Source organism: Aquarana catesbeiana, linkage group LG11, assembly GCF_042186555.1.
Source record: "Aquarana catesbeiana isolate 2022-GZ linkage group LG11, ASM4218655v1, whole genome shotgun sequence".
In the NCBI taxonomy this organism is placed as follows: Eukaryota; Metazoa; Chordata; class Amphibia; order Anura; family Ranidae; genus Aquarana; species Aquarana catesbeiana.
The window spans coordinates 42,778,323-42,805,968 of NC_133334.1; the positions used below are offsets into that span (position 1 = coordinate 42,778,323).

The 27,646-nt window shown below is 42.2% G+C and overlaps 1 protein-coding gene across 1 annotated transcript in view; it reads left to right on the forward strand.

The window, feature by feature from the left end:
- SHANK2 (SH3 and multiple ankyrin repeat domains 2) overlaps positions 1–27,646 on the forward strand; it is a 951,897-nt gene that overhangs the window by 134,530 nt on the left and 789,721 nt on the right. The window lies entirely within an intron of this gene.

The window sequence follows — 27,646 nt, forward strand, 5'->3', positions numbered from 1 at the left end:
ATACACAATACAGTTGATAGAGATTCCATAGAAGGCTCCCTGTCACTGTATGCAAGTTTTGGATACTTCCTTGTATTTCTGATGTTTTCTTAATGTTATTACTGGGTTATAAATTACAGTTGGAATGCACTTCACTTTGTTGAAAAGACATTGTAATCATCTTAAAGTGGTGTTCCAGCCGAAATTTTATTTTTATTTTTAAAGTCAGCAGCTGCAAACACTGTAGCTGCTGACTTTTAATAAGGACACTTACCTGTCCAGGGAGCCGATCCCTCCATCGGATCGGGTGCAGTCACCGCCATTCCAACTAAGGGAAACCAGCAGTGGAACCTTGCGGCTTCACTGCCAGTTTCCGACTGTGCATGCGCGAGTCGCGCATCGCTTTGTGAATGGCCAGCTTATCTTCTGGAACACACACATGTCCCAGAAGACAACGGGGGGGCTCGCCACAGAAGAGGATGTGACGTCCTCGGCCGCGGCCCTGCTGGATCGGAAGTACTCTTAGTACTTCTAAAAAGGTACGAGAGAAAGTAAAAAAAAAAACAATTTTAAATATCCAAAAGCTAGGGGTGGAGAGGTGGTCTTTCGTTTAAGAACACCTCTCAAAATTGGGTGGAACTCCACTTTAAGTGTATCTTGTCTTTTTTTTTATATATCTGGTTTTCAATGGCATGGCATGTTATGTGTAAAGTTTCAATAAAATATTTATAAAAAAATATGGTGAAAACAGAATTTTATGAAAGAAAAAAAATGTCTATGGTTTATGTTACATATTGTTTTAGCAACCTAAATGGCATCCAGTTAGGGTTAAGTTGTACTATAACGTGTATTTAAAGCCTAAGCTTATCTGAAAAAGAATTAGCACAAGGGATATCACTTACCATCAGTCCAATGTGTCCCTTCTGCTGCTGGCTGTTGCAATAGATGAAATCTTACTCTTCCCAGCCCCCCCCTTTATCCCCGCAACCCTAATCATCTGGTGCTGCTGAGATTAATAGAGGCAACCTGTGACAGGTACTCATCAAGAGTGCCGACTGTGCCAGCCCTTTCCACCTTTCTCCTCCATTGATAGAGGCTGTACTATAGTTCCTATGAATGGGGGAGGTAGATGTGTCATTCATTCATAGATCACTTTTCATTCATAGAAGCTATATAGTACAGCTTCTATGACTGGAGGAGGGGGGTGGAAAGGTCAGGCATAATTGGCACTCTTGATGAGTGCTTGTCATAGCTCCCTTAGTTATAATATTCTCTGATGCTCAGGAAGATTATGGTGGCAGGGGTGTGGGGGCTGAATCGAAGGATGAAGATTCCAACTAATGCAAGAGTCAGCGGCACAAGAAACACATCTGGTTCATAGTAGGTAATGTCCCCTGTGCTGATTTATTTATTTTTTAATTCTTTTTTTTTTTTTTTGACTAACCTTCTGCCCAGTACACACGGTCGGACATTGATCGGACATTCTGACAACAAAATCCATGGATTTTTTCCGACGGATGTTGGCTCAAACTTGTCTTGCATACACACGATCACACAAAGTTGTCAGAAAATCCGATCGGGACTATAAACGGGGCAGTAGCCAATAGCTTTCGTCTCTTAATTTATTCTGAGCATGCGTGGCACTTTGTGCGTCGGATTTGTGTACACACGATCGGAATTTCCGACAACGGATTTTGTTGTCAGAAAATTTTATAGCAAGCTCTCAAACTCTGTGTCGGAAATTCCGATGGAAAATGTGTGATGGAGCCTACACACGGTCGGAATTTCCGACAACAAGGTCCTATCACACATTTTCCGTCAGAAAATCCGACTGTGTGTACAGGGCATTAGACTTTTAAGGCTTTTCTATTATTTCTAGAGCAGGGAAGTGTTAGACCATCTGTTTAGTTTTTACAGCTTCATCCCTCTGTGTCTTGATGACCAAAACAGAAAGTGGGAGGAAATTCAAAAAATTTGTCAGAGTGAGAGGAGAGGGAAAATCTTCAAATGAGGACTCTTTGACATGGTAATTACATTTACTTTGGAGAGATGTCTTCTCGTTCCCTGCTGTGTCTCTAGGGCAGGGACCTCCAAACTACAGCCCTCCAGCTGTTGCATAACTACACGTCCCATGAATCGTTGTAAAACTCTGACATTCACAAGCATGACTAGGCATGATGGGAATTGTAGTTCCTGCACAACTGGACGGCCATAGTTTGAAGATCCCTGCGTTTAGGGCAGAAAGTGAGGGGAACTCTACCCAGTGGGCCAGAGACCAATATAAACTTGATAGGTGTTACATAGTAGGTGAGGTTGAAAAAAAGACACAAGTCCATCAAGTCCAACCTGTGTGTGTGCTTTTATGTCAGTATTAAATACCTTGTATATCCCTGTATGTTGTGGTCGTTCAGGTGCTTATCTAATAGCTTTTTTAAACTATCGATGCCCCCCCGCTGAGACCACCGCCTGTGGAAGGGAATTCCACATCCTTGCCACTCTTATAGGGCGTACACACGGTCGGACTTTGTTCGGACATTCCGACAACAAAATCCTAGGATTTTTTCCAACGGATGTTGGCTCAAACTTGTTTTGCCTACACACGGTCGCACAAAGTTGTCGGAATTTCCGATCGACAACCACGCGGTCACGTACACCACGTACAACGAGACTAGAAAAGCCCGGTTCAGAACCAAGCGCGGCACCCTTTGGGCTCCTTTTGCTAATCTCATGTTAGTAAAAGTTTGGTGAGAGACGATTCGCGCTTTTTCAGACTCGTGGCTTTCAGATCGTTTTCTGCCGTTCAGTTTGTGCTTGTGGGTTTGTATCTGCTCTTCAGTGCGAGCAAGCAAGTTCCGCGTGACTTTAGGTAGTCATTGTATTCTTGTTCGTTCGTTACTGGTTTCAGGTCGCTCTTCACAGGCCTTGCTGTTCTTCAGTGCGTTCTGTTACTTCGTTCTGAGCAGCCGACCGTTTTCTAGCCATGTTTCGTATGCGTACTCCTCATACAGTTCGTGCTGTGCGGGGGCTTGGTGTTGGGGTTCTGACCTTGACACAAGTCCAGTCCATGAACAGGGTGGGGAGGAGTTCATGGACCAAGAATTGGTTGCTTCAGCGTGACCAGTTCTGTCATATGCCTTTGCTCCGTGAGAGCCGTGAGAATAATCCTGATGATTTCAGGAACTTTCTCAGGATGACGGACCCCGTGTTTCACCGTCTGTTGGCTTCGCTGACCCCCTATATCAGCAGGCAGGATACCTGCATGAGGCAAGCCATCACTGCGGAGCAGAGGTTGGTCGCTACCTTGCGGTATTAGGCCACAGGGAGAAGTCTGCAGGACTTGAAGTTCTCGACAGGCATCTCCCCCCAGGCTCTGGGGATCATTATCCCAGAGACCTGTTCTGCCATCATCCAGGTCCTGCAGAAGGACTATATGAAGGTAAGATTTTTATCCTTTTATCTCACATTTTATTGTATTTAATGTTTGATAATATCTTGTATTTCTTTCCTCATTCCCTAATTACCATGATTGTAATATGCTGTGAATGTCCCCTTTGTTCTCATGCATGCTGGATTGTTATGTAATTATTATTTTAGGTCCTTTATACATATTTGCCCTTCAATAACCTCTCCAGCATGGTGTCTCCTGCCCTATATTCACCTCATGTAGTCACTTAACAATGTATTTTATCAGCTCTATAGTAGTGCTTTACCCCAAACACCCCCTAAAATGTTTTGAAATGTTATTTTTTATCTAAATTCAGGCAGAGTGCCAGAGGGTTTTTTTTGTGGTGTCCCCAAATTTTTTGTAACCCTCCCTCCCCCAACTGCTAAGTCAGCTGATCCCAATTCTCTATCCTCAATCATCTATCTGCTGACTTTGCCAAACCCATACACACTATACCCTCCTCTTTACTGGTCAGATGTATGGATGAATTCCCCAAAGCATGTAGTGCAAGGGCCTGCCTGTATACTTTCCAATGGTACTGTTTAAAGTTTTTGTATCCTATTATTATCTTGATAGGTAATAGCAGAATGTTCAAATGTGCTCAAATGTGTACAGTGTGTATTTATATCTTTGTATTATGACACTTCTTACCTGTCCAGTGGTCTGCCAATAGTGTAACTAAGGAGGGGCTGTTCCAAGTACCCATTATTTAGGCATTCATCTCTCAATGAAGTGAAGAGGGTTACCTGTCCAAGAGTTCCCCCCCCTATAATGTTAGAAATGGCCCATGAGGGGGGGAGGGGGAATATGATAGGTGTACCTTATACTTTGTTGTTGTTAAATTCCCCTTAATAAATGCTATCTGGAGGTTGCCCCATAATGTTTGTGTCTAATCTGCTTGCCATGTTTCTGTGAAAAAATAGTAATGTTTATTGTTTTTTCCTCAACAGTTTCCTTCAACGCCACAGGAATGGCAGACTGTGGCCTCCCACTTTGCCCAGCGGTGGGACTTTCCTAACTGCGGAGGGGCAATTGATGGGAAACACGTCCACATCGTCCCACCACCCAACTCGGGGTCGTACTATTATAATTACAAGGGGTTTAATAGTATAGTGATGTTGGCGGTGGTGTCGGCTAATTACGAGTTCTTGTATGTGGACGTGGGGAAGAATGGCCGGATGTCCGATGGTGGAGTGATCGCCCAGACGGAGTTCTACAGGCATCTCCAGAATGGCAGCTTGGACTTGCCACCTCCAGAGGACAATGTTGAAGGTCTCCCATTTGTGTTCGTTGCTGATGAAGCATTTGCGCTGGGGGACCACCTGATGCGGCCATTCCCGATGAGGACCCTCACCCCGGAACAGAGGGTTTTTAATTACCGGCTGGCCAGAGCCCGAAGAGTGGTGGAGAACACATTTGGAATCCTGGCCAGCCGGTTCCGATTATTTCTGACACCCATCCATATGGCGGAGTATAAACTGAACCATATAATACTTGCCTGCTGTGTTCTCCATAATTTTTTAAGAAAACATTCAGCCAACTATGCTGGCTCAGTTGGGCCTGAGGCCGGAATCCCAAATCCATCAACACTGACGGCGCTTGAAAGTGGCCGTCCTGGCTTGCCCTCCCTGAGTGCCCGTGATGTCCGGTTACGCTACCTGGAGTTCTTTGCGGGTAGGGGGGCTATCAATATGCCAGACAATCTGTGAAACCTTTTTCAAATAAAAAACAACCAAAAGAAATTCTTTGTGGACATTTACTGCTTGTGTTTGTTTTAGCTGACCCTGACAGAAATGTGTTGAGTGCAGAAAATGTCGTGATTGGGTAACCTTATAAAAAACAGTGTTGGCTGGTACTTCCTAAATGCAAAAACACATTTCACTACAAGTGCACTTGCAACTGCACTGAACCTGCACTTGTAGTGCAAAGTGTATTTGCCCTTAGGAAATAACCCCCATTTTTGCATAAAACAGCAATCACATCACCCCAAAAGTGTTGTAGTGTTGAGACAATAATCCACACATTCTTGAGTAAGGCACTTTTTTATACCTGCACAATCACATGTGCATTTACGAAAGGTTTTTAAAACAAACCAACATGTTTGTTGTATAACAATTTTTGCAGTAGCATTATCAAAAATCGAAATATGCATTTCAGATAAAACAGGCCTGTGTAAAACCAACAAGAAAGCCAAAAAACTTGAACTTACAAAGTTCACATTAGGTAAAACCTGAAGGCTATATCAGACATCAGTATTTAGAAACTGGGTTTTATATAGCGTTCAGATGGGGGGAAATCACCCCTGGAAAAGCCAAATTTGGAAGATGCACACCAATTTACAAATGTCAACATGTGCTATCTGCCATCAGGGGGGATCAAGGGACGTGTTTTGGGGGAGCAAGCCCTTCCTCAACGCGACTTTATAATTGAGGAAGGGGTTGCACCCCCAAAACGCGTCCATTGATCTCCCGTGATGGCAGATAGCACATGTTGGCACACTGTGTGCATCCTCCAAATTTGGCTTTTCTAAACATTGAAAAAATTTTTGGAAGATTGGACCACAATAATAAAACAGGTGATTTTGTGGGGTTTAAATTCGCCCCAAAACATCAATGATGTTATTATTTTTTTTAATAACATCATTGATTTTTTGCTTGATGTTTTGCAGTTCGGCATTACACCCCATGATCTCCCCGATCAGGATCTGGGCACTTTCAGAAGTAAAGCATTCTCTATCCCTCACATCATGATCACCTAAAAAGAGATAAAGAACAAAAAAAAAGGTCTCAAAAATCTGCCACCATCCATCTCTTTTACCTGAGCCTGTGGTCGCAGACACTCACCTGTTGTGGTGCCAATCTCCACCACGTCTTCTTCTTCCTCCTGCTCAGCATCTTGTGTTTGCGGTATTTCCCCTTCTTCCAGAGGTGGGGGGTCTGTGTTCTCCTGGGATGAGGGGTGTCCTCCGAGTCTTTTCTCCCCTATGTAAAACAAAAATGGTATACTTAGCACACAGATATTTAATGGCAGAACTAGAAATAGGAAACATTGCTTGGAAGTGGGGTACAATTGTCTATTTTAGCCGAGTTCCAAGATGTATATTTTTTAGTGTCCTTTGTCAACCTGCAATACTTTACCTGTTTGGTACAAGCTTCACAGATGTAGCCCCCCTATAGTATACACTGGAGCACCTGTGTGCCCCCCCTAAAAAAAATGGTGTTCTTGTGTCCCACACTAGTGCTCCAGTGTCCAGATGTGAAAACAGCTGCTCAGTGTCCTCTCCTTACACACAATCTAGTTGGCATTTCATTCTAGTAAAAAACCCATCTACACAAACAAATATTTGGCATCCAAGTAGGCCCCAAAAAATGTGTGAAAATGCATATGGCCTAAACAATGGTGTTCTAGAGGCCGAAAGAAAAATGTTTGATACGAACGAATAATGGGCACATGAACATTAAAGTTGCCCTTTTAAACGTTACAATTAATAAAAGCATATGGAGCAGAATGAACGGAATAAAGACAGAAAGAATAGGAACACAGCACAACTACTTACTTTTTTGCAGCACTCTCCGGATCTTTCGGTACTGCTCTGGCTCTCTCAACTTCAGGTCCGACCACCGCTTCCTGAGCTGATCTTTCGATCTTCGTACCCCGAAATTCCTCTCAAGACTCCTGACCACTTTCGCCATGATCTTGGCCTTTCGGATGTTGGGGTTGGGGTAAGGCCCATATTTTCCGTCATAGTCGGACTTCTTCATGATGTCGACCATCTCCAACATCTCCCCAAACGACATATTTGTGGCCTTAAAACGTCTCCTTCTGGATCGGGACGTTCCTGGATCCGGCCTTTCCTCCTCCTCCTCCTCGTTGCTAGAATTAGTACGCACCTGCTGTAACTCCGCCATGTGCTCTTCACCCACTGCGCCGAACAAAAAGGGGCGGGGAATAGACTAGAAAGAACGTCAGGGGCGGGTGGAGTTACACGCATGCGCAGTGTGTATAAAGCGTAACACGCGTGCGTATTACGTACGATCTGTGAGCGGAGGAAGGAGCATTGGATGCGCCGATCGTAAGAACGAAGGTAAGAGACAAACTTGTGCCTATACTGCTTCTAGATTGAGGCCTATATTGTAACAAGATTAGGAGAGTTTTGTCTGACATTAGGCTTTGTCTTGTGTTGTGTCTTGCAGTGAACATGGATATCTTAATGAAAGACAATGACTTCATGTCAGTATTCGTAGAGATGCTAAGTGAGCTGCCCTGTCTGTGGGAGATTACCCACCCCCATTTCAAGAACCAAGCAAAGAGGAAGGCAGCACTGGAGCAATTGTATGAAATTGTGAAGCAGGTGATCCCCACGGCAGACATCACTTATTTAAAGATTTTCATTGGTGGCCTGAGGAGCACATATCTGAGGGAGCGCAAGAAAGTCCTGGATTCACAGAGATCCGGAGCAGCAGGTGACATCTATGTCCCCAGGATGTTGTACTACGACAGGCTGCACTTTCTGGCAGGCCAGACTGAACCCAGGCCATCCCTCTCCAGTCTTCCTTCCACGCTTCCTTCCCCCCTGGCTGAGGCTTCTGACGCCCAACCTGGGCCTTCCAGGTCACATGTGGAGGAGCCCAGATTGAGCCAGGTATAGCATTCCTCTAAATATTTCTGCTTGTCCAATCAATGATGTTAACTAGATGTTAGTTGGGAGTACTAATTTAGGATTGTGATTGATGATGCAAAACATTACAACCATGTCCCTTTTTCATACACAGGGAAGTCTCAGCCAGGAGGTGGCCGGGCCGAGCCGGCTGGCTGATATCAAGGTCCCTCCACCCCCCTGAAAAGAGAAAGTGGCAGTAGGAGGAGTACCCTAGAGGAGGCTGCTATAGCATTCTTTTGGAGGGCTACAGAGGTCCTGGGAACACCCCACACCATGGAGGAGAACATTGCTGCCTTCATAGCCTATAAAATGCAGAGGATGGAGGAGGGCCAAAAAGTCTTGTGTGAGGCCCTCATATCGGAGGCTCTGGAGAAAGGTATGAGGGGCCAAATTACACCTCACACACATCTTGGGGATGGTCCTCCTCCTCCTCCTGCAGGTCCTCCTCCTCCTCCTCCCTCTCCTCCAGGTCCTCCCAGTCCTCCTCCAGGTCCCCCCAGTCCACCTCCTCCTCCTGCCACATCTCCAACTGCACAGCCACAGCCCGGAAGGAAGCGTGGAAGGAAGACCAGACAGTGATTGCCCTGGTTTCAGTCTGGTCGGCCAAAAAATGCAGCCTCTTGTGGTACCACAGCCTGGGGACACAGATGTCATCTGCTGCTATCCGGATCTCTGCGAATTCTGGACCAGACTGGCCTCCCTTACATATGGACTCCTCAGGCCACCAATTTTGATGTTGAAGAATTGATGTCTGCCGTGGGGGTCCCAGGCTTCGCTAATTTCTCCTGTTGATCCAGTGTTGCCTTCCTCTTTGTTTGGTTCTGATCCCTTAATAAAGGATTTTTGTTTTGAATTATACTCTCCTATGTCTTTTACTTCAAAAAGGACAGTTGGTTTGTGAGGATTCAGGTACATTTCAAATATACAATGTGAAATGAACAAGGGACACCAACACCAAACAATCTCCTTGAGATTAAATAATAAAAGATATCAATGGTGTTGGGGTAACTTGACACACAAAACACACACAAAAATATTCGGGAGTAAAAATAAAAATAACATTGAACAAAGATCAGCCTTGGCAAAAATCCAAACATTAAAGAAAAAAAAAGGCTGAAAATCCAAAAAATAAAAAATAAAAAAAATATAAAACTGTCAGATGTGACAACTAATAACAATATATTCATGGAATCCCACTAAAAAAACACAAATAAAAGTTTGTGAGAAGTGTGTGTGAATATGAGCAGCAAAACGACTTAATTCTTGTCACATTATAAAGAAGAAGAGAGTGCGCTGTATTAAACCATTTTGAACATTGCAGCGTGACGAAAGTGCTGTATCCATTGCGAACGCTAAGTTTACCAGAACGAGCTGTCCCGTGTCGGAATTTCTTCTGAGCATGCGTGGCACTTTGTGCGTCGGAACAGGCCACACACGGTCGGAATTGACGCGATCGGATTTTGTTGTCGGAAAATTTTATCTCCTGCTCTCCAACTTTGTGTGTCGGAAAATCCGATGGAAAATGTCCGATGGAGCCCACACACGGTCGGAATTTCCGACAACACGCTCCGATCGGACATTGTCCATCGGAAAATCCGACCGTGTGTACGGGGCATTACAGTAAAAAACCCTCTACGTAGTTTAAGGTTAAACCTCTTTTCTTCAAATTTTAATGAGTGGCCACGAGTCTTGTTAAACTCCCTTCCGCGAAAAAGTTTTATCCCTTTTGTAACCCTTCTGTAGTCTAATCTAAAACTAAAAAGAAGGTGTGATTGGGCCCGGACCCTAGGTTCACATTTCTGCATTTGCTGCGTTTGCATGGGCATGGCAGTCCATTCAAAAGAATGAATGGCAGCCCAGAGCATTTTCGCAGCACATGCAAAAGTGTGCACCTAGGGTAATAGTGAGATTTGGAAGGTGGAAAGAAAGTCTGTGTTGTCAGGGCTATACATCTATCTATCCATCTATATTTATATTTTCCTTTTCTTTTTTATGTATGAAAAATAAATAAGTAGAAGGTGGGGGGTATATAAAGTTTGATACGTAAAATAGAAATGTTATAAAACAAAATTTAGAATCCTAAAAAAGGAAGGCCTGCAGTGGATCTATAAAACATTGCAGAGAAGTGAGTCATAGTAAGTCCTGACCCCCCATTCCTGTACTAACGGAGCACTGTCCATTTCATGTTATTCAGTTGGTTACTGATTGACTCAGCAGAATATTAGTGCAAATACTCAGACGGGTCTCTTCTGCAGAGCAAAGGTAACAGTCCTTCTAATCTGAAAAGTATGTGAATTCGCACACAGCGATTTCATTATTACAACCTGTTTTTTTAAATGCAGGTTCAGAAGGGTAGTAACGCCTATTAGACCCAGTCTAGGGTTAGCCAGCTCACAAAGAGACAGAGAAAAAAAAATTATATACAGTACCCCCCAAACTCCCAGAGTGCCCCTCAATGTGCTGCAAAGCCTTTAGCCCTCCATACCTCCAACCTTCAACAGAGTCTGAGTGTGACCCTCAACCTCCCACGGTTCTCCTCAACCCCTCTAGAAACCTCATCCCCTACATGGCCACCAAGTCATCTGCAGAGTCCCTGAAACCAGCACTTCCAGCATTTCACAACATGTTTTGTATTCCCATACTTGTATTGAATGAGTATAATTTATTTTTACTATTGGGGCATGAAAGGTTTTGGAAGGATTTACCAGGCCCTGGTCTCAAAAAGGTTGAGAACCACTGCCCTGTAACATAAAATGTTACTTTTTTGGGTACAGGCCCACTTTAATTACACTTGCCTCCATGCTGTTCTTTCCAGGATACAAATATTTTAAAACTGTAGCTGGTGCCATAGTTCAATGCTTACAGTCTACTTCTGGTGATTTCCATTTGATAGCAAAGACCAGATCTAGAGAGCACACAGACCGGAAGTGAACCGATTAACGGGACCACTTTCACTGGGCACATTTTTAGGAGATCTGTACTGTATCTTGGAAAAATAGCAAGGTAATAGAGGTAGTTCAAAATGCTGTCCTTTTCTGATACAATTCCTGGAAATCTCCTTTAATGGTTTTTGTCTCGGTATAGATTCACTCCCAGATTTTGACACTTTTAATATAAAAGTTTTCAATTTGATAGGAAGTTGGGTGCAACACGGACTGATTCCTTATGATTAATAACAAAAATAGGTGACTATAGTGTTTGCATATAGTCTGCTACCCTCTGCAGTTATAGCACCCAGTCACTGGACTACAGATAATAAATTTTGAATTCTGGTTTGGTTAATTATTACCTATGTAAAAGTATGCAGCTTGATAAATAGGCTTGTTGTCCTGTAAATGTCCTGATAAAGTTGTGTGCTGTAGAGGAGCAACTGAACATTAGTCAAATTTAAACATTCCAAATGAATTGTCGCTTTTGTAATTATTAATTGTTAATCCCTCATGTATTGCTCCAGATTCATGAAGCATCTGCAACACTTTTGGTTCTGACAGCAACTAGAGCACCAAATTCAAGTGGTTCTAAAATGCTCCACTTTACATTGTGATGAATTGAATGCGCCAAATGTAAAAGTAGACTAAGACCAACTGTCTTTTGGCATACTGAGAGAAAAACTGGCTGGCAGATTTTGCGAGTGTTTTGCGAGCATTCTAAAAGTGGCGCAGCATGAACCAAATTCAAATACAAGTTCTAGACAGGTATATGAATTTGGATATGAATTTGGCGAATTCTATCACACTTTTAGAATGCACGAGAGACACTTTTGCAAATTTTGCCAGTCTTCATGAATTCCAGGGAATATGTCCTGTAGCTTTTCATGAGAAGAAAACACACTGTTGTCACTCTGCATCTGTTAACTTTTGTTGTGCGTTGTAAATGATTGCCTGGTGACCTTCTCTCCACAGTAAGCAAAAAAGATCAGAGCAAACCCCTCCTCAGTCAGTAATCAGGAACAAGTTACTGGGTAACCACAGTACGGTATGTGGAATAGGTCCAAATACTGACAAAAGAGAGTCTACGTCATGCAGATTAAACCAGGACTCCATTCTGAGCCTCTGTTGGTGTTTGGTATCTAGAGACCAAGCGAAATATGTGCGGCTAGTTTGATGCTGTCAGGTGGCTAGACGCCATCTCTGGACACAGCAACACTCTGTGCAAGGACTGCATACAAACTTACCTGCATAATTTTGTGCCACCAAAACTCTGAACACTGACCTTTAGGCCTCATGTACACTTGCTCAAACATAGTTGCATGAAATTTAATATCTGGCTTTTTTAATTTCCTCACATATGCTCGTTATGGGATCCATAGTAAAAGCACCGAAATTAAGGTAGATACAAGTACACTGCTGCTCTCACAGCTGCTGCTACTTACTCTGGTCTCACAGAATGGCTATAATAGTTAAACAATACTTTTTTTTTTTGTCCTTTGGGAGGGTCTTTCTGATGTTATCCTAAATAAACGCTCCTAGACGTGAACGCGGCTAAATGCCACTAACCACGGCATGCAAACTTGGCTAAATGGGCGTTTTTAAACGCCGGTTTCAAGCTGTCAAAAAAAATCATTTAGAAGAGGTTGCCTCAGCGTCCCGTGTACATTAGTCCTAAATGCACACTGGCTTTGTCCAGGGTTTGTATATGCATGTAACTTCTCAGTTACATGCAAACAGCAGTGGTGCCTGCTATTGGTTTGTACAAAGTAAAAAATCTGACAGCTGCTGCCAATCTGTGCAAGCAGCATTTACAAACACAGGAAATAATCTACTGATACTTGACAGGCAGCACATATGTAGCATTATTCCTTCAAATCTGAAGCAATGCTGCCTTTAGCAACCAGGTTCATCATTTTTCAGCAACTTGACACACTTGATTGGTTGCCCACAGTAGGTAAACCTAGAGAGGCAGGATCTAAGTATCGTATGGGGCATGTCACCTTGCTGACGGGCTTTGGGCTCTTGTCAATGACATTAGTTTGTACATTTGTTTCTGAGATCATTCCGAATTCATTGACCAGTAGATTTCACCTGCAGTTGACCTCTTTCTGACTGGCCTCAAGCAATTTTTGCATTGCAATAGACTTGTATGAAAATGCAAAACCTGCTTGTAGCGGACATGAGCCCTTCAGCACAGGCCTCTAGGAGGTCTGTTCTAAAAAATTGTATGAATATATCAGCATTCATGCAAAAGTCATGAATAGCCTTTTGGGTGTTTTTAATATGTGTGAAATGTTATTTTCTCCAGTTTGTAACTTGTATTTTCTGTTTGTATTTTATTTGTTATGTCTTTGCAAAACAGATGTGTTTTCGATCAAGTATTTTTTTTTTGAGGGGGGGGTATTTTTCCCAGAAATATTTTTGATGTTGTCAATGTGTGTTTGTAGGGTGTTAGTTTCACTTTGATTTAATTGTCTGCTGCATTATTTTGCAAAATCTTCCTCAAGATGTTGTGACTAATGTTTAAATCCTTAAGAGACTGTCCGTTTGTGGGCGTAGTCCTGTTAATTTCCTCTGCAAAATGGTCAGACCTCCAAAACCATATTCTGTTAGGCCTCATGTACACTGCTGCTGGTTAACAGGATGTTCAGAGGCAGTTGGATGCTTTTTTCAACTGCCCCTGAACTCATCCAAGGTTATCTTATGTGTACATGTACACAGGTTCGTTTAATGTCATTTTTAGGGAGTTGCGTTTTTATAGGCTTTTCTTTGAAGGCAAAAAAAAATGAGTTTAGACGCCGAAGTTTCCAACGCCAAATGCGTCTAAACGCGGTAACTCGCATTTTGCCGCATTTCATTTAAAGCCATTTTTCATTTTTGGCTATTTTGGAAAAAATAAATAAATAATAATTTCTCAAAAGATTCTAAATGCAAACGCGGCTAAACGCGGTATGTAAACACAGCAAAATGGACGTTTTAAACATAGGTTACTATCTGTCAAGTTAAATCGTTCAGGAGAGGTTGTAAAAACGTCCTGTGTACATTAAGCCTAAGTGTCTCAAATTAGCATACATGTGTTTTTTGCTTTCCTTGTTCTTTTCCAAGTCCTGTTTTGTTGACCAATAAAATTTGTAGCAAATTTTTATGTTTTATGTGTTTTGTTAATTATTTGTTTTGCAGATGCATGCTCAATCCAAGTATGCATTTTACACTCCCCCCTAAACAATTTTCATGGAACAGATTTCTCAGCTGCAACTTAACTAGGGGAGCCCCCAATCCAAGGTCCCCAATTCACATTCATATACTAGGTCCAATTTTGGACAGAAGCCAATTAACCTACCAACCTATCAACTGTGGTACATGGCAATGGCCCATTTAGACATTGCTTAATAGAAAACACCAGTTGCCTTTCACTAGAAACATTTGTTAGTCCAGTCCTGGAAATCTGAATCTGCTTTCCTATTATTCGCCAATAAAGTTATGGGCCTGCACCTAGATGCATGTCCCCGTGGTGCATATCTGGTTCCCGGAAGCAGTGGCCAGCACACAGGAATGACAGTCACACCTCTCCAGGAGGTTGCTTGTACTGCTGCTAATTTCTTCCCACCACCATGCCCTGCTCACTGTTCTCTGAGGAAGAGATGATCCTTATTTGTAAATCAAGATAATTTTTTATTTATTTTTTTTTACATGGGGTAGTGTTTGTGTGGGTCATGTGTGTATGTCTAAATGATCTGGCCTCAAAACACACACCTACTTTCTGTGTACAGATTCATTTCTGGGCCAATGTACATTGCTTCCTGCTTCAGTGTGTGTGATATAGATATATCTATATATAGATATATCTATAGATGTACAGTGCCTTGCAAAAGTATCCTCCCCCCCCCCTTGCCATTTTTCGTGTTTTTTTTGCCTCACAACCTGGAATTAACATGGATTGTTTGAGGATTTGCATAATTTAATTTACAGAACATGCCCACAACTTTGAAGATTTTTTTTTTTTTTTTATTGCGAAGCAAACAAATTGGACAAAATAACAGAAGAAGACAATGTGCATAACTATTCACCCCCCTAAAGTCAATACTTTGTAGAGCCACCTTAGGCGGCTATCACAGCTCCAAGTTGCTTTGGACACGTCTCTATGAGCTTGCCACATCTTACCACTGGGATTTTTGCCCGTCCCCCCTTGCAAAACTGCTCCAGCTCCTTCAAGTTGGATAGTTTGCGCTTGTGAACAGAAATCTTTAAGTCTGACCACAGATTTTCTATTGGATTGAGGTCTGGGCTTTGACTAGGCCATTCCAACACATTTACATGTTTCCCCTTAAACCACTCAAGTGTTGCTTTAGCAGTATGTTTGAGGTCATTGTCCTGCTGAAAGGTGAACCTTCGTCCTAGCCTCAAATCACACACAGAGTGGTACAGGTTTTGCTCAAGAATATCCCCGTATTTAGCACCATCCATCTTTCCCACATCTCTGACCAGTTTCCCAGTCCTGACTGCTGAAAAACATCCCCACAGCATGATGCTGCCATCACCATGTTTCACAGTGGGGATGGTGTTCTTTGAGTGATGTGATGTGTTGGGTTTGCGCCAGACATAGCGTTTTCTTTGATGGACAAAAAGTTCAATTTTAGTCTCATCAGACCAGAGCACCTTCCTCCATACATTTTGGGAGTCTCCCACATGCCTTTTCGCAAACGCAAAACGTGCCATTTTTTTTTTTGCTGAAAGTAATGGCTTTCTTCTGGCCACTCTGCCATAAAGCCCAACACTATGGAGCGTACGGCTTATTGTCATCCTATATACAGATACCCCAGTCTCTGCTGTGGAACTCTGCAGCTCCTCCAGGGTTACCTTAGGACTCTGTGCTGCCTCTCTGATTAATGCCCTCCTTGCCCGGTCTGTGAGTTTTGGAATGCGGCCGTCTCTTGGCAGGTTTGCTGTTGTGCCATGTTCTTTCCATTTGGTTATGAGAGATTTGATGGTGCTCCTAGGGATCATCAAAAATTTGAATATGTTTTTTATAACCTAACCCTGACTTGTACTTCTCAACAACATTGTCCCTTACTTGTTTGGAGAGTTCCTCGGTCTTCATGGCAGTGTTTGGTTAGTGGTGCCTCTTGCTTAGGTGTTGCAGCCTCTTGGGCCTCTCAAAAAGGTGTGTATATGTAATGACAGATCATGTGACACTTAGATTGCACATAGGTGGACATCATTTCACTAATTATGTGACTTCTGAAGGTAATTGGTTGCACCAGAGCTTTTTATGGGCTTCATAAGGGGGTGAATACATACGCACATGCCAAGTCTTTTTTTCTGAAAAATTGTTTTATGTATATATTTTTCTAATTTTACTTCACCAACTTAGACTATTGTGTTCTGATCCATCATATATAATTCAGATAAAAAAAAATATTGAACTAAAAGCTGTATTGTAACAAAATAGGTAAAAAGCCAAGGGGGTGAATACTTTTGCAAGGCACTGTAGGTTCTTGTGTCCACCAGCACAGAGAAGTTGGGTAGATGCCACACTCCCAATGCTGGAGGCATAATTATGGTCTAACACAGGGGTCTTCAAACTACGGCCCTCCAGTTGTTCAGGAACTACAATTCCCATCATGCCTAGTCGTGTCTGTGAATGTCAGAGTTTTACAATGCCTCATGGGACCTGTAGTTCCGCAACAGCTGGAGAGCCGTGTTCTCATGTGCCTTGTATAATGCGCAAGAAATATCGTTTGGAAAATACAAGTGGGTCATGGCACATCTACATTCCAAATTTGGCACTGAAGATGGTCATGCACTATGCAATTTGATTGGGCAATCTCTGTACAACTCGATATTTCGTCAAAATGGGTAATAGGAAGACGCACTTGAACAATTAATTCAAATTATAGGAAATCAAAACAGGCTCTTGCACTAAATCTAATTTAAGATCTAACTGATTGCAGTTTATGGTCACCTTTTAAAGAACAAGATCTGAAAATATTTATTCAGTTTAGAAACACTTCTCTGTTCTTTGTAATGTATTGAAAGATTTGGGTAAAAAAAGAAAAACACATTTCAAAGATATATTAGAAGTAATAGGAATGAGATTAGCATTAAAAGGGTTAATTAACTGAGAACACCTACTAATTGCCTAACAAGCCACACCCAATTAGATGAAATTAACCAATTGTATTGGGTGTGCAGTATTATCAACGAGATAACCGCAGTTACCCTAGCGCCAGTTGCCGTTAACATATGCGGGTATTTATTATCGCTATTTGCACTTCAGTGTGCGCATGTTCGATTAATAACTTTTCCGGCTCACCAATTAATGTATGAACTGGTGCAGCGCCTTCTTCTTAGTGAATGACCTTCATTGTGTGCTTTGGATCATGAGCTGTTCCAAGCCTACTCCACACTTTTTTCTTCCCGTCATTATGGTACAGATTATTCTTAGTTTCCTCCGTCCAAAAAAAATGCTATTCCAGAACTGGTCTAGCTTTTTTAAATTGTTTTTTTGGCAAAGTCTAATCTAGCTTTTCTATTCTTCAGGCTTATGAATGGTTTGCACCTTGTGGTGAACCCTCTGTATTTGCTCTCATGAAGTCTTCTCTTGATTGTAAACTTTGACAATGATACGCCCACCTGCTGGAGGGTGTCCTTCTCTTGCCTGGATGTTGTGAATGGGTTTTCCTTTACAATAGAGAGGATCCTGCAATCTTCCACCACTTTTGTCTTCCAAACTGTTATTTCTGCCACTCCTAATGTTGCTGCTATCTCTCTGATGGTATTGTTTCATTTTTGAAGCCTTACATTGGCCTGTTTCACTTGCATGGACAGCTCCTTTGAATGCATGACGTTGGTTCACAGCAATAGATCCCAAATGCAAATACCACACTTAGAATCAACTCCTGACCTTTTACCTGCTTAATTGATGAAGAAATAACAAAGGAGTAGCCCACATCTGGCCATGAAATGGCTTTTGATTCAATTGTCCAATTACTTTTGGTCCCTTGAAAAAGGGGATGACTATTCTTAAGAGCTGTAATTCCTAAACCTTTTTTTTTCCAATTTGGATGTACATACCCTCAAATTAAACCTGAGAGAGTGTGCACTTTGAGGCCATATCCAATTGTAAAACTATAGCTTGAATATGTTTTGGTAAATACAGGGGGTCCCCTAGTTACAAACATCCGACTTACAAATGACTCCTACTTACAAACGGAGGGAGATAACAGGAAGTGAGAGGAAATCTACCCCTAGGAAGGGAAATTCACTCCTGTAAGAGCTATTATGGGGAAAAGGTACCTCCACTGATGCTTTATCACCAAGGCTTATTTCCACAACAATCAAAAATTTTCAAAATCCAATTCTCATTGGGACAGAAAGTGAGGTGAAATCTTCTGAACAGGGGCACACACAAAGTAAAACAAGTGTTAAATGGGTGATAACCCTTCCCTATGCTATCCAAAAAGCTTAAAAATAGTTTTTTTGGCTGGAGCTACACTGTAAAAATGTACCTGTTCCGACTTACAAACAGATTCAACTTAAGAACAAACCTACAGTTCCTAACTTGTTTGTAACCTGGGGACCCCCTGTACCTGGAAAAAAGAAGATTTGATTTTGCCCCATTTGCACAGCAGAAACAGCTGTATACAGGGAGGGTAAATCCCTAAAACTAGTGAGGGAATGCTGGTTAATTTGTACATGTAGTTTGAATGACTATGCAAATGTTTTATAACTAGACCCCCAAGTGTGTTCTGTAAATTTTAAAAAGTAGAATGACGACGGCTGGCCAGCTAGTGTTTTTTTTTTATCACTTTTATTGCTGTCACAAGTAATGTAAACAACCCTTGTGACAGTGATAGGCATTGACTGGTACTCTTTATGGAGAGATATGAGGTCTATAAGACTCCAAACCCCTCCTTTGCACTTAAAAGCATTCAAAACGTCAAGTTTGGCTGTTTTGAATACTGTCATTTTTTAAAAAATCTGGCGCCTTAAGTCTTCAGTAAACTGGAAGTGATGTCGTGACATCGCTTCCGGGTTACTAGATTTGAGACCTGATTCCGGCAATGTTCGGTTCTCTGGCCAGCCTCGAACGTGCCTGCTGGTCGCTTGGGCCTCCTGGTGGCATAGGAGAGCTCGGGCGAACAACATAAGGTGGCAGGAGGGGGGGGGGGACATCCCCTGACATCCCCTCCCGCTTCTTGTAATAACACCTGAGTGGGTGCTTAGCCACATCGGTTGTTATTACAAGAAAGCCGACCCTCCACTCTAAAAAAAACTGTACCGGGATGATGCGTGCAGCTGCATATTTTTGCCTTACCAAATGCAAATCGCCTTTACAAAAAAGAATAAAACGAAAAGCACATTTTTTTTTTTGCAGATAAAAAAAATGTGTTTTTATTTTTTTGCTTGTAAAGCATTGCACCCTCGATCAGCAGATTGTGGGTGTAATGCCATGGTCCTGCGGACTGTCTGTGTAGCTGCCTGCGTATACCTTGTACGGGCGGGCACTTACACTCTGACAGGAAGATTCAGTGAACTACCAGAGCACTCAACAGCATCTTGGTAGTTCATTGAGAACTACAAGCTGACATCCTCGAAGGATGTCGGTGCTTGTAGTTTTCACATTCACAGAACACTGAATTTTTAGATTGTGAGAGCGAGTGGGGGGAGAAGCTCCCCCCCCGCTGTCAAAACAGGGGATCGTGGGGATGCGGAGGCTGGTATATCAACATGTTAGACTCTGAATATGGGTGTAACATGTTAGAAAAGGTCCTTTTTTAATCCTATGGAACTCTTCACACCAGTCAGATGCAAAGTTCTGTATGCTGCATATTCGGTGCAAGTTTGGTGTAGTAAAAAAAGGGCACCAAAAATTCACCTCCCTATTGAAAATGCATCAAAATTGCATTGTTTAACTTTTTTGAGTGACATCCTTTTTTTCACAGGTGCACAATGTACCGGAAACGTGGCAAAAATACATATGCGTTTTTCCAACTGAGCAGTGTAAAAGCTGCTATCACTTACCTGGTGCTGGAGGCCAATGGAGATAGAGGGCTTCCCTTGCGGCTAAGTTCCAGACCCCCCCCTGAGGGTGAAACAAGAGAGGTCAGGTCCAAAGTAGCACCGGTCGCCTGCTGGACTGTATGCAGGAGGTTACAGAGTACAGCTGGTGTGCTGGCGTAGAATCAGCAGACAGGTGGCGCCTGTGAGGTATTGCAGGGTTCAGATAATGCTGCGACTGGAGCGTGGTCAGAAGGAAGCCTAGGTTGTGAGCAGGGTTGGTATCAGAGCAGACATGGTCAGGTGGATAGCCGAGGTTAAACACAGGAAGTAAACAGGAGACAGGTCAAGGACAAGCCATATCGGTAACAGGAGACACAAGAATATCACAGAGATAACACACTGGAGGAGCCAAAGATTAACCAGCAAATGCAGACACTAACAGACTTCCTTATATAGGCCCATGTGACCTGCTGGTAGAGATACTGGGTTCAGTTGTCTCTTCAGAGAGCATTTGACAGGTTGTGAGGAGCCGTTCTATCGCCTCCTCACCACCTGCTTTAACATCTTGGTCACCGCATTAGCCCTCCTTGCAGAGCCACCCTATTCACATCAATGGGTCACATTCACCAGACGCTATGACCTCCAGAAGCAACAGGAGGCATAATTCCTGTGAAGCAAAGCATCACAGCCTGTGTACTCCCCTCGCCACTGCCTCTGCAACTAAAGGGGGTCGTGTTTTTTTGGGGGGGAATGGTAAAAGCACGGCTAAACCTCTTTTACCGCACCTTAACTGCTAGTGTGAATGTGATACAGACTTTAAAAAGCAATACAATGCAAGGCTAAGCAGTTCAGAGAGATCTCAAAGTTTAACCAAAGCAATGTAGCACTGTGCAACACAAAGCATTTCTAACAAATCCCGGTGCACTCTGAAGCAAAGACACACTTCACTAGACACTGTGGTAGGCAATAGGAAATGTGGAAATGCACACCAAGTGAGCACTGATTTGCATTTTTTTTGGTGCCCCTCCCAGAGTCTGAGCTGTTAAAGAACACCAGATTGGTTGTATAGGGGATCTCTTCTTTACCTCTAGATTTGCCCATGCCTTTTTTTGCCTTTTTAATTTTTTTTTTTAATTTTAATTTTTTTTTTTTCAATTTTTGTGCTAAAGCTAATCCAGAAAGAGCCCACTTCCTATTCACACTTCTCCTGCATATCGGTGGGTGGCCAGTTTTAGCTCAGTGCAGATAATGACCGTTCTTTCATTGCTTCTGCTAATTACTGCTAATTACCTCTCCTCTGTCTCTAACAGACTTTTAATAAATCATTGGTGAGTGATGTTTTAGTCTTTACCGGTAGAACATTTATTTTTACGATTAATTCATTTAGGTGAAGTGGCAGGTGAAGTGAGGGCTGAGGCATGTTTAGGGGGACCACCTGGCACTAATAGACATGCTTCCAAGTGGTCGTAGCAAACCTGTATGACCAGTGTATCTCCCCAAATGAAGAGACTAACCCCCCCCAGAAAAGTGGAACTTTCAAAGGCAACTAATTATACTATATGCAGTAAAAACATCAAGTTTATTACATCCTATAAAACCTTAAAAAATGTATAAAATTGACATAAGCAGATAACAGCTGAGTACTGATTGTTGAAGCACATATGAGGTGTTTGTGTCCTCTTCATCCCGACACGTTTCAGGAAGTTTGTTTCTTTCATCAGGGGTTCATAGAGGAATTGTGGTAGGATTATTTCATGTTATAAACAAAGTGCGAAATGGAAAAGAGTTTCGGACTTTAGATGAGGTGTGTACACAAAGATTATTATTATTATACACACCACCCATTATCCCCCTTCTAGGTCGATACTATATCATTAGCTTATTTATATATACATATATAGGTTTAATTTATTATCAATATAATATACTAACATTTACAATTATTTCAAATTTGCGAATTGATATACATTGCCTACATACAAATTATTATATTTATATTTTTCCCATAGAATCACCTTGGATGGTCAATTGACCACCGGTGTTGTCCATATGAATGTGTCTCCCCCCCTACTGCAGTTTACCGCAACCCATCATGCATTGGTATGGCCCCCTCAGTTCCCGTATGGCCGTCTTTGTGAGTAATTCTAATCAACCCCCTACTTCTGCCCATATTTGGGCAAAAAAATTTCAAATTCATGATAATCTAGATACAGTGTCATTTACACATACCTGCATACTTTTTTAGATAAGATGGATTGCGCCTGCTCCTGAAGAAGTGATGGTTCATGAAACACATAGAGTATTTTACGCTGCAACCTGTTGTTTTTAATACTCACTTTATGTATAGCAATGCTCTTGTTCTGATTTTCATATGTATTTTTTGCTGTACCATTGCTGTAGAGGCTGACTTCAATTAATGTTTCAATCATGTTTTAATGTGGTTATCATTGTTAATAGACCTCTAATAAAAATAGTCTCTCATGAGTATTCACCTCTGTAATATGGGTCAATTGATTCATACACAGGTTATGTTTCGCTACAAAAATCTTTGTGTAGCGCTGGTAGATTTCTATCTACTGCTTATAGGTAAATTTAGTGGGTTATCTGTTTTATACATAGTCAGATTTAGCCTCTGTTCCAGTTTGGCTGTGTTGCATGTAATTTCACACTGTGCCTGTAGGTGTCGTTGTCGCCATGGGTTGGTGTTGGAAAGGCAACGCGCTGAAGCGTATGAGTGCTCTTCTGTCCCGGAGATAACTCGGTGGAGGTGGTCCTCCAAGTTGCATTCTGGGAGAGGGTATTTATGGGTCAGACGCCATGTTTTGGGGTTGTTTTCGTTCCACCTGCTGGCCCTCCTGGTTGCTAGGTTAGTGAGAGAAAGATTCAACTCTAAAAGGAGAGTACATTCATATACAAGACTCCTATTCAAAATACTATATGTAGAAAAGGTATTTGAACTTCCCTGCAACTCTTCTTCTACCTCTTTCCTGCTACTTCCTTGAGTTATTCTTTGGAAAAGATACTCAAGTGTCTGGTGTCTACACTGCCTGGCATTAAACTCAACGGGACCCTAGACCCGGTTCTGGTGAAATTGAGGTAACAAAGGTGATGGCAACAGCCCGCTTTAATCCAGCAGCTCCACCGTGAGTTAGTGCTACATTTGTGTACACCTCATTTAAAGTCCCAAACTCTTTTCCATTTCGCACTATGCATTAGGGATGGAGGTGCATGTCTATGTGCGCCTCATTTAAAGTCCCGAACTTTTCCTATACCAACATGTTGTTATAAACATTCTAACCATATTTGAGTGCAACCAAGGTTACATACCATCCACACTTAACAACACCTATGACAGCCATTGAAATTATATGTTCCCCATCAGATGAAGGTACACCACATATCCCCAGGGGACCCCGGACCAGCCTCAAAATGGAGGGAAAAGTTGGGGAGTCTAAAGTAAGAAAACAGGGGTTGTAGCTATAGGAGAGACTAAATGCACTTATAAATAGAATCCTGAAAATGGTTGAAGAAAGCAGCGCATAATGGTACTGGAGGACCCCACCGGGTCTAAGCATATAAATAAGCCCATGAGGTAGGTCCTTAGGGGATAAGAGGCATGTCAGCTACAAATGACTCTTAGTACAGGGGGCATGTAAACAGCTTCACAGGGGACCCACAGTAACATGATTCACCCACAATAAACCTTATTTATTTTCTGTAAGTGTGAAACAGGCCTTTGTGGTTGGGTGGTTGCAAAAACACACAGTTCAGCTGTGTTGTTACCAGTCCCCCTTAAAGCGTTTGTTACCCCCAACCCTTCATGTTCCTGATATGTGCCTGCTGTACCGTGTATTGTTTGAGAAAGTATCCTGTTCTCCTTGTATTGCTCCCTTTATGTGAAATCCCTGGTGTTCCTGCCAGTCCCTCTGCTTTATTAATAAAAGCTGACCACACTAAGCAGGAGAGTACATCGTGGTCAGTTCTCTAGCTGTGCTGTGAACTCAATGTTCTCTCCTCCAATAATCAGACTTGTCCTGACATGCCCGAGATGCACAGCCATTCACTGGCAAGTTCAGTGTGCTGCTGATTCTCCTCCCTCCAGCTCTTATGCAGCTGAGAACAGAGGGAACGTGATCACTTACAAAAAAAAAGGGAAAAATGTATTTAAAATGTTTTTTTTTATATCTATACAAAAATGTTTTGCCTTTCAATTCTATTTTAAACTGAGTGGGTTGTTTTAAAAGGTGATCTTTTACAATCACTTTAAGCTGCAGAGGCAGCAGTGGCGGTGTACACGCTGCAAAAATGCCCCCCCCCCATCCCCATAGTGTTCAGCTGGTAGTACTACCGCTCCTCAGCCATATGCAATGTGATCTCGTGGTATTTACACGGCTAAAACAGGTAGTGAGGACATGATATCATCTGCTCACCACCTGTCAAATGCCCCTGAAAAGGAGTTTGATCATGGATCGATTTTCAGAGGTGTGGCAGTGACAGCCACGTGTCTAACTGTAGCCTTACTGCAGAAGAATGAGATTGTCCACCGGTCCAGTCAAAAATGTCCCATAATGCAACCCTCATTTAATGTCTATAGCTAGCTCCAAATAAGCAAGTTACAGTACAGTTAGTAAGTAACAGACCTCTACAATTGGTTATAGAAGATTTCCACACCTTTACAGACATTGAAACTGAAGGTAGAATTTTTTTCATTTTGCATAGAGTAATTGAAGGTTATAACCACAGTCAGTTTTTTTTTGTACCACCTATGTTCCATTGGGGAGATTTTCCTTTACTTCCTGTCCCTTAGCCAAAACAGGAAATGAGAGAAAACCCCTACAGTGTGAGGAAAATCCCTGGTAGTCACCAGAACTAATGTGTCTATTTGAATATTTTGTCTCTATTCCTGTTCTGGTGACTACTCAGTTTGGGGATTTTCTTTCATGTTTGGTGATAAGTCACCAGAACAAATGGAGAAGGTTGATCACACCTAAGGAAACACAGACAGCAATAAACACTTGACAGGGGTTCTAATCCATCTCCACTCCATACTTTAAAATGGTTGTATGGTTTATTTTAACAGTGAGAGACAGAATAACAAAAATATCCAGAAAAATGCATTTCAAAAAAGTTATAAATTGATTTGCATTTTAATGAGTGAATTAAGTATTTGATCTTCTATCAATCAGCAAGATTTCTGGCTCCCAGGTATCTTCTATATAGGTAATAAGCTGAGAGTAGGAGCACTCTCTTAAAGGGAGCTCTCCTAATCTCAGCTTGTTACCTGTATAAAAGACACCTGTCTACAGAAGCATCAATCAGATTCCAATCTCTCCACCATGGCCAAGACCAAAGAACTGTCCAAGGATGTCAGGGACAAGATTGTGGGCTACAAGACCATCGCCAAACAGCTTGGTGAGAGGGTGACAACAGTTGGTGCGATTATTCACAAACGAAGGAAACACAAAATAAATGTCACTCTCCCTTGGTCTGGGGCTCCATGCAAAATCTCATCTTGTGGCGTTTCAATGATCATGAGAACAGCGAGGAATAGGCCCAGAACTACACGGGACAATCTTGTCAATGATCTCAAGGCAGCTGGGACCATAGTCACCAAGAAAACAATTGGTAACACACTACGCCGCGAAGGACTGAAATTCTGCAGTGCCCGCAAGGTCCCCCTGCTCAAGAAAGCACATGTACAGGCCCGTCTGAAGTTTGCTAATGAACATCTAATGAATGATTCAGAGTAGAACTGGGTGAAAATGTTGTGGTCAGATGAGACCAAAATCAAGCTCTTTGGCATCAACTCAACTCGCCATGTTTGGAGGAGGAGGAATGCTGCCTATGACTTTAAGAACACCATCCCCACCGTCAAACATGGAGGTGGAAACATAATGCTTTGGGGGTGTTTTTTCAAAAGGGATGATGGACGGGGCTATGTACTGTCAAATCTTGGGTGAGACCCCCCGCCAGAGCATTGAAAATGGGACGTGGATGGGTATTCCAGCATGACAATGACTCAAAACACACGACCAAGGCAACAAAGGAGTGTCTCAAGAACAAACACATTAGGGCCCTGGAATGACCTAGCCAGTCTCCAGACCCTAATCCCATAGAAAATATGTGGAGGGAGCTGAAGGTTCGAGTTACCAAATGTCAGCCTAGAAACCTTAATGACTTGGAGAGGATCTGCAAAGAGGAGTGGGACAAAATCCCTCCTGAGATGTGTACAAACCTGGTGGGCAACTACAAGAAACGTCTGACCTCTGTGATTGCCAACAAGAGTTTTGCCACCAAGTACTAAGTCATGTTTTGCGAAGGGATCAAATACTTATTTCACTCATTAAATTGCAAATCAATTTTATAACTTTTTTGAAATGTGTTTTTCTGGATTTTTTTGTTGTTATTCTGTCTCTCACTGCTAAAATAAATCTACCATTAAAATTATAGACTGATCATTTCTTTGTCGGTGGGCACATGTACAAAATCAGCAGGGAATCAAATACTTTTTTCCCTCACTGTACGTAATTTCAATCCTAAAAAGTGGTTTAAACTGAAGTGTTTAACCACTTGCCGACTGTCTCACACCGATATACGTCGGCAAAGTGGTTCCTTCCTGTGCATCGCCGTATGTACCTTTTTAAGGGCGATAGCAGGCATGCAAGCACCCACTGCACAGCGGGCAACCCGATGCGCGTGCCCAGCGGGCGCGTTCGCCGCCGGCCGCGCGAGCATGAGAGCAGGAACAGGGATTTGTGTGTGTAAGCACACAAATCCCTCTTCTGTCAACAGAGAAGAGACAAATCGTTCGTTCCTACTAAGTAGGAAAAACTATATGTCTCTTCCTCTAGTCAGTCCTATCCCCCCACAGTTAGAACACACCCAGGGAACACACATTTAACCCCTTGATCTCCCCTAGTGTTAACCCCTTCCCTGCCAGTGACATTTACACAGTAAACAGTGCATTTTTATAGCACTGATCACTGTGTAAATGTCAATGGCCACAAAAATGTGTCAAGCGTGTCCGATATTTCCCCCACAATGTCGCAGTACCGCTAAAAATCGCAGATCATCGTCCATTACTAGTAAAAAAATAATAATAATAAAAATGCCATAAATCTTTCACATAGTTTGTAGACGCTATAACTTTTGCGCAAACCAATCAATATACGCTTATTGCGATTATTTTTTTTTTTTTACCAAAAATATGTAGAAGAATATATATTGGCCTAAACTGAGGAAGAAATTTGTTTTTTAAAAACATTTTTGGGGATATTTATTATAGCAAAATGTAAAAAAAAATTGTTTTTTTTTCAAAATTGTCGCTCTTTTTTTGTTTATAGTGCAAAAAATAAAAACCACAGAGGTGATCAAATACCACCAAAAGAAATCTCTATTTGTGGGGAAAAAAGGATGTCAATTTTTTTTCGGGACAGCGTCGCACGACCGTGCAATTGTCAATTAAACGACGCAGCGCCGTATCGCAAAAAATGGCCTGGTCATTAAGCAGGCACATCTCCTGGTCTGTAAGCGGTTAAAGCTGAAGTCCAGGCACAAAAACTTTATTTGAATATATTCCTCATATATCCTCCTTTATTCCTTTGTAGCCACAAAGGATATAAATCTACT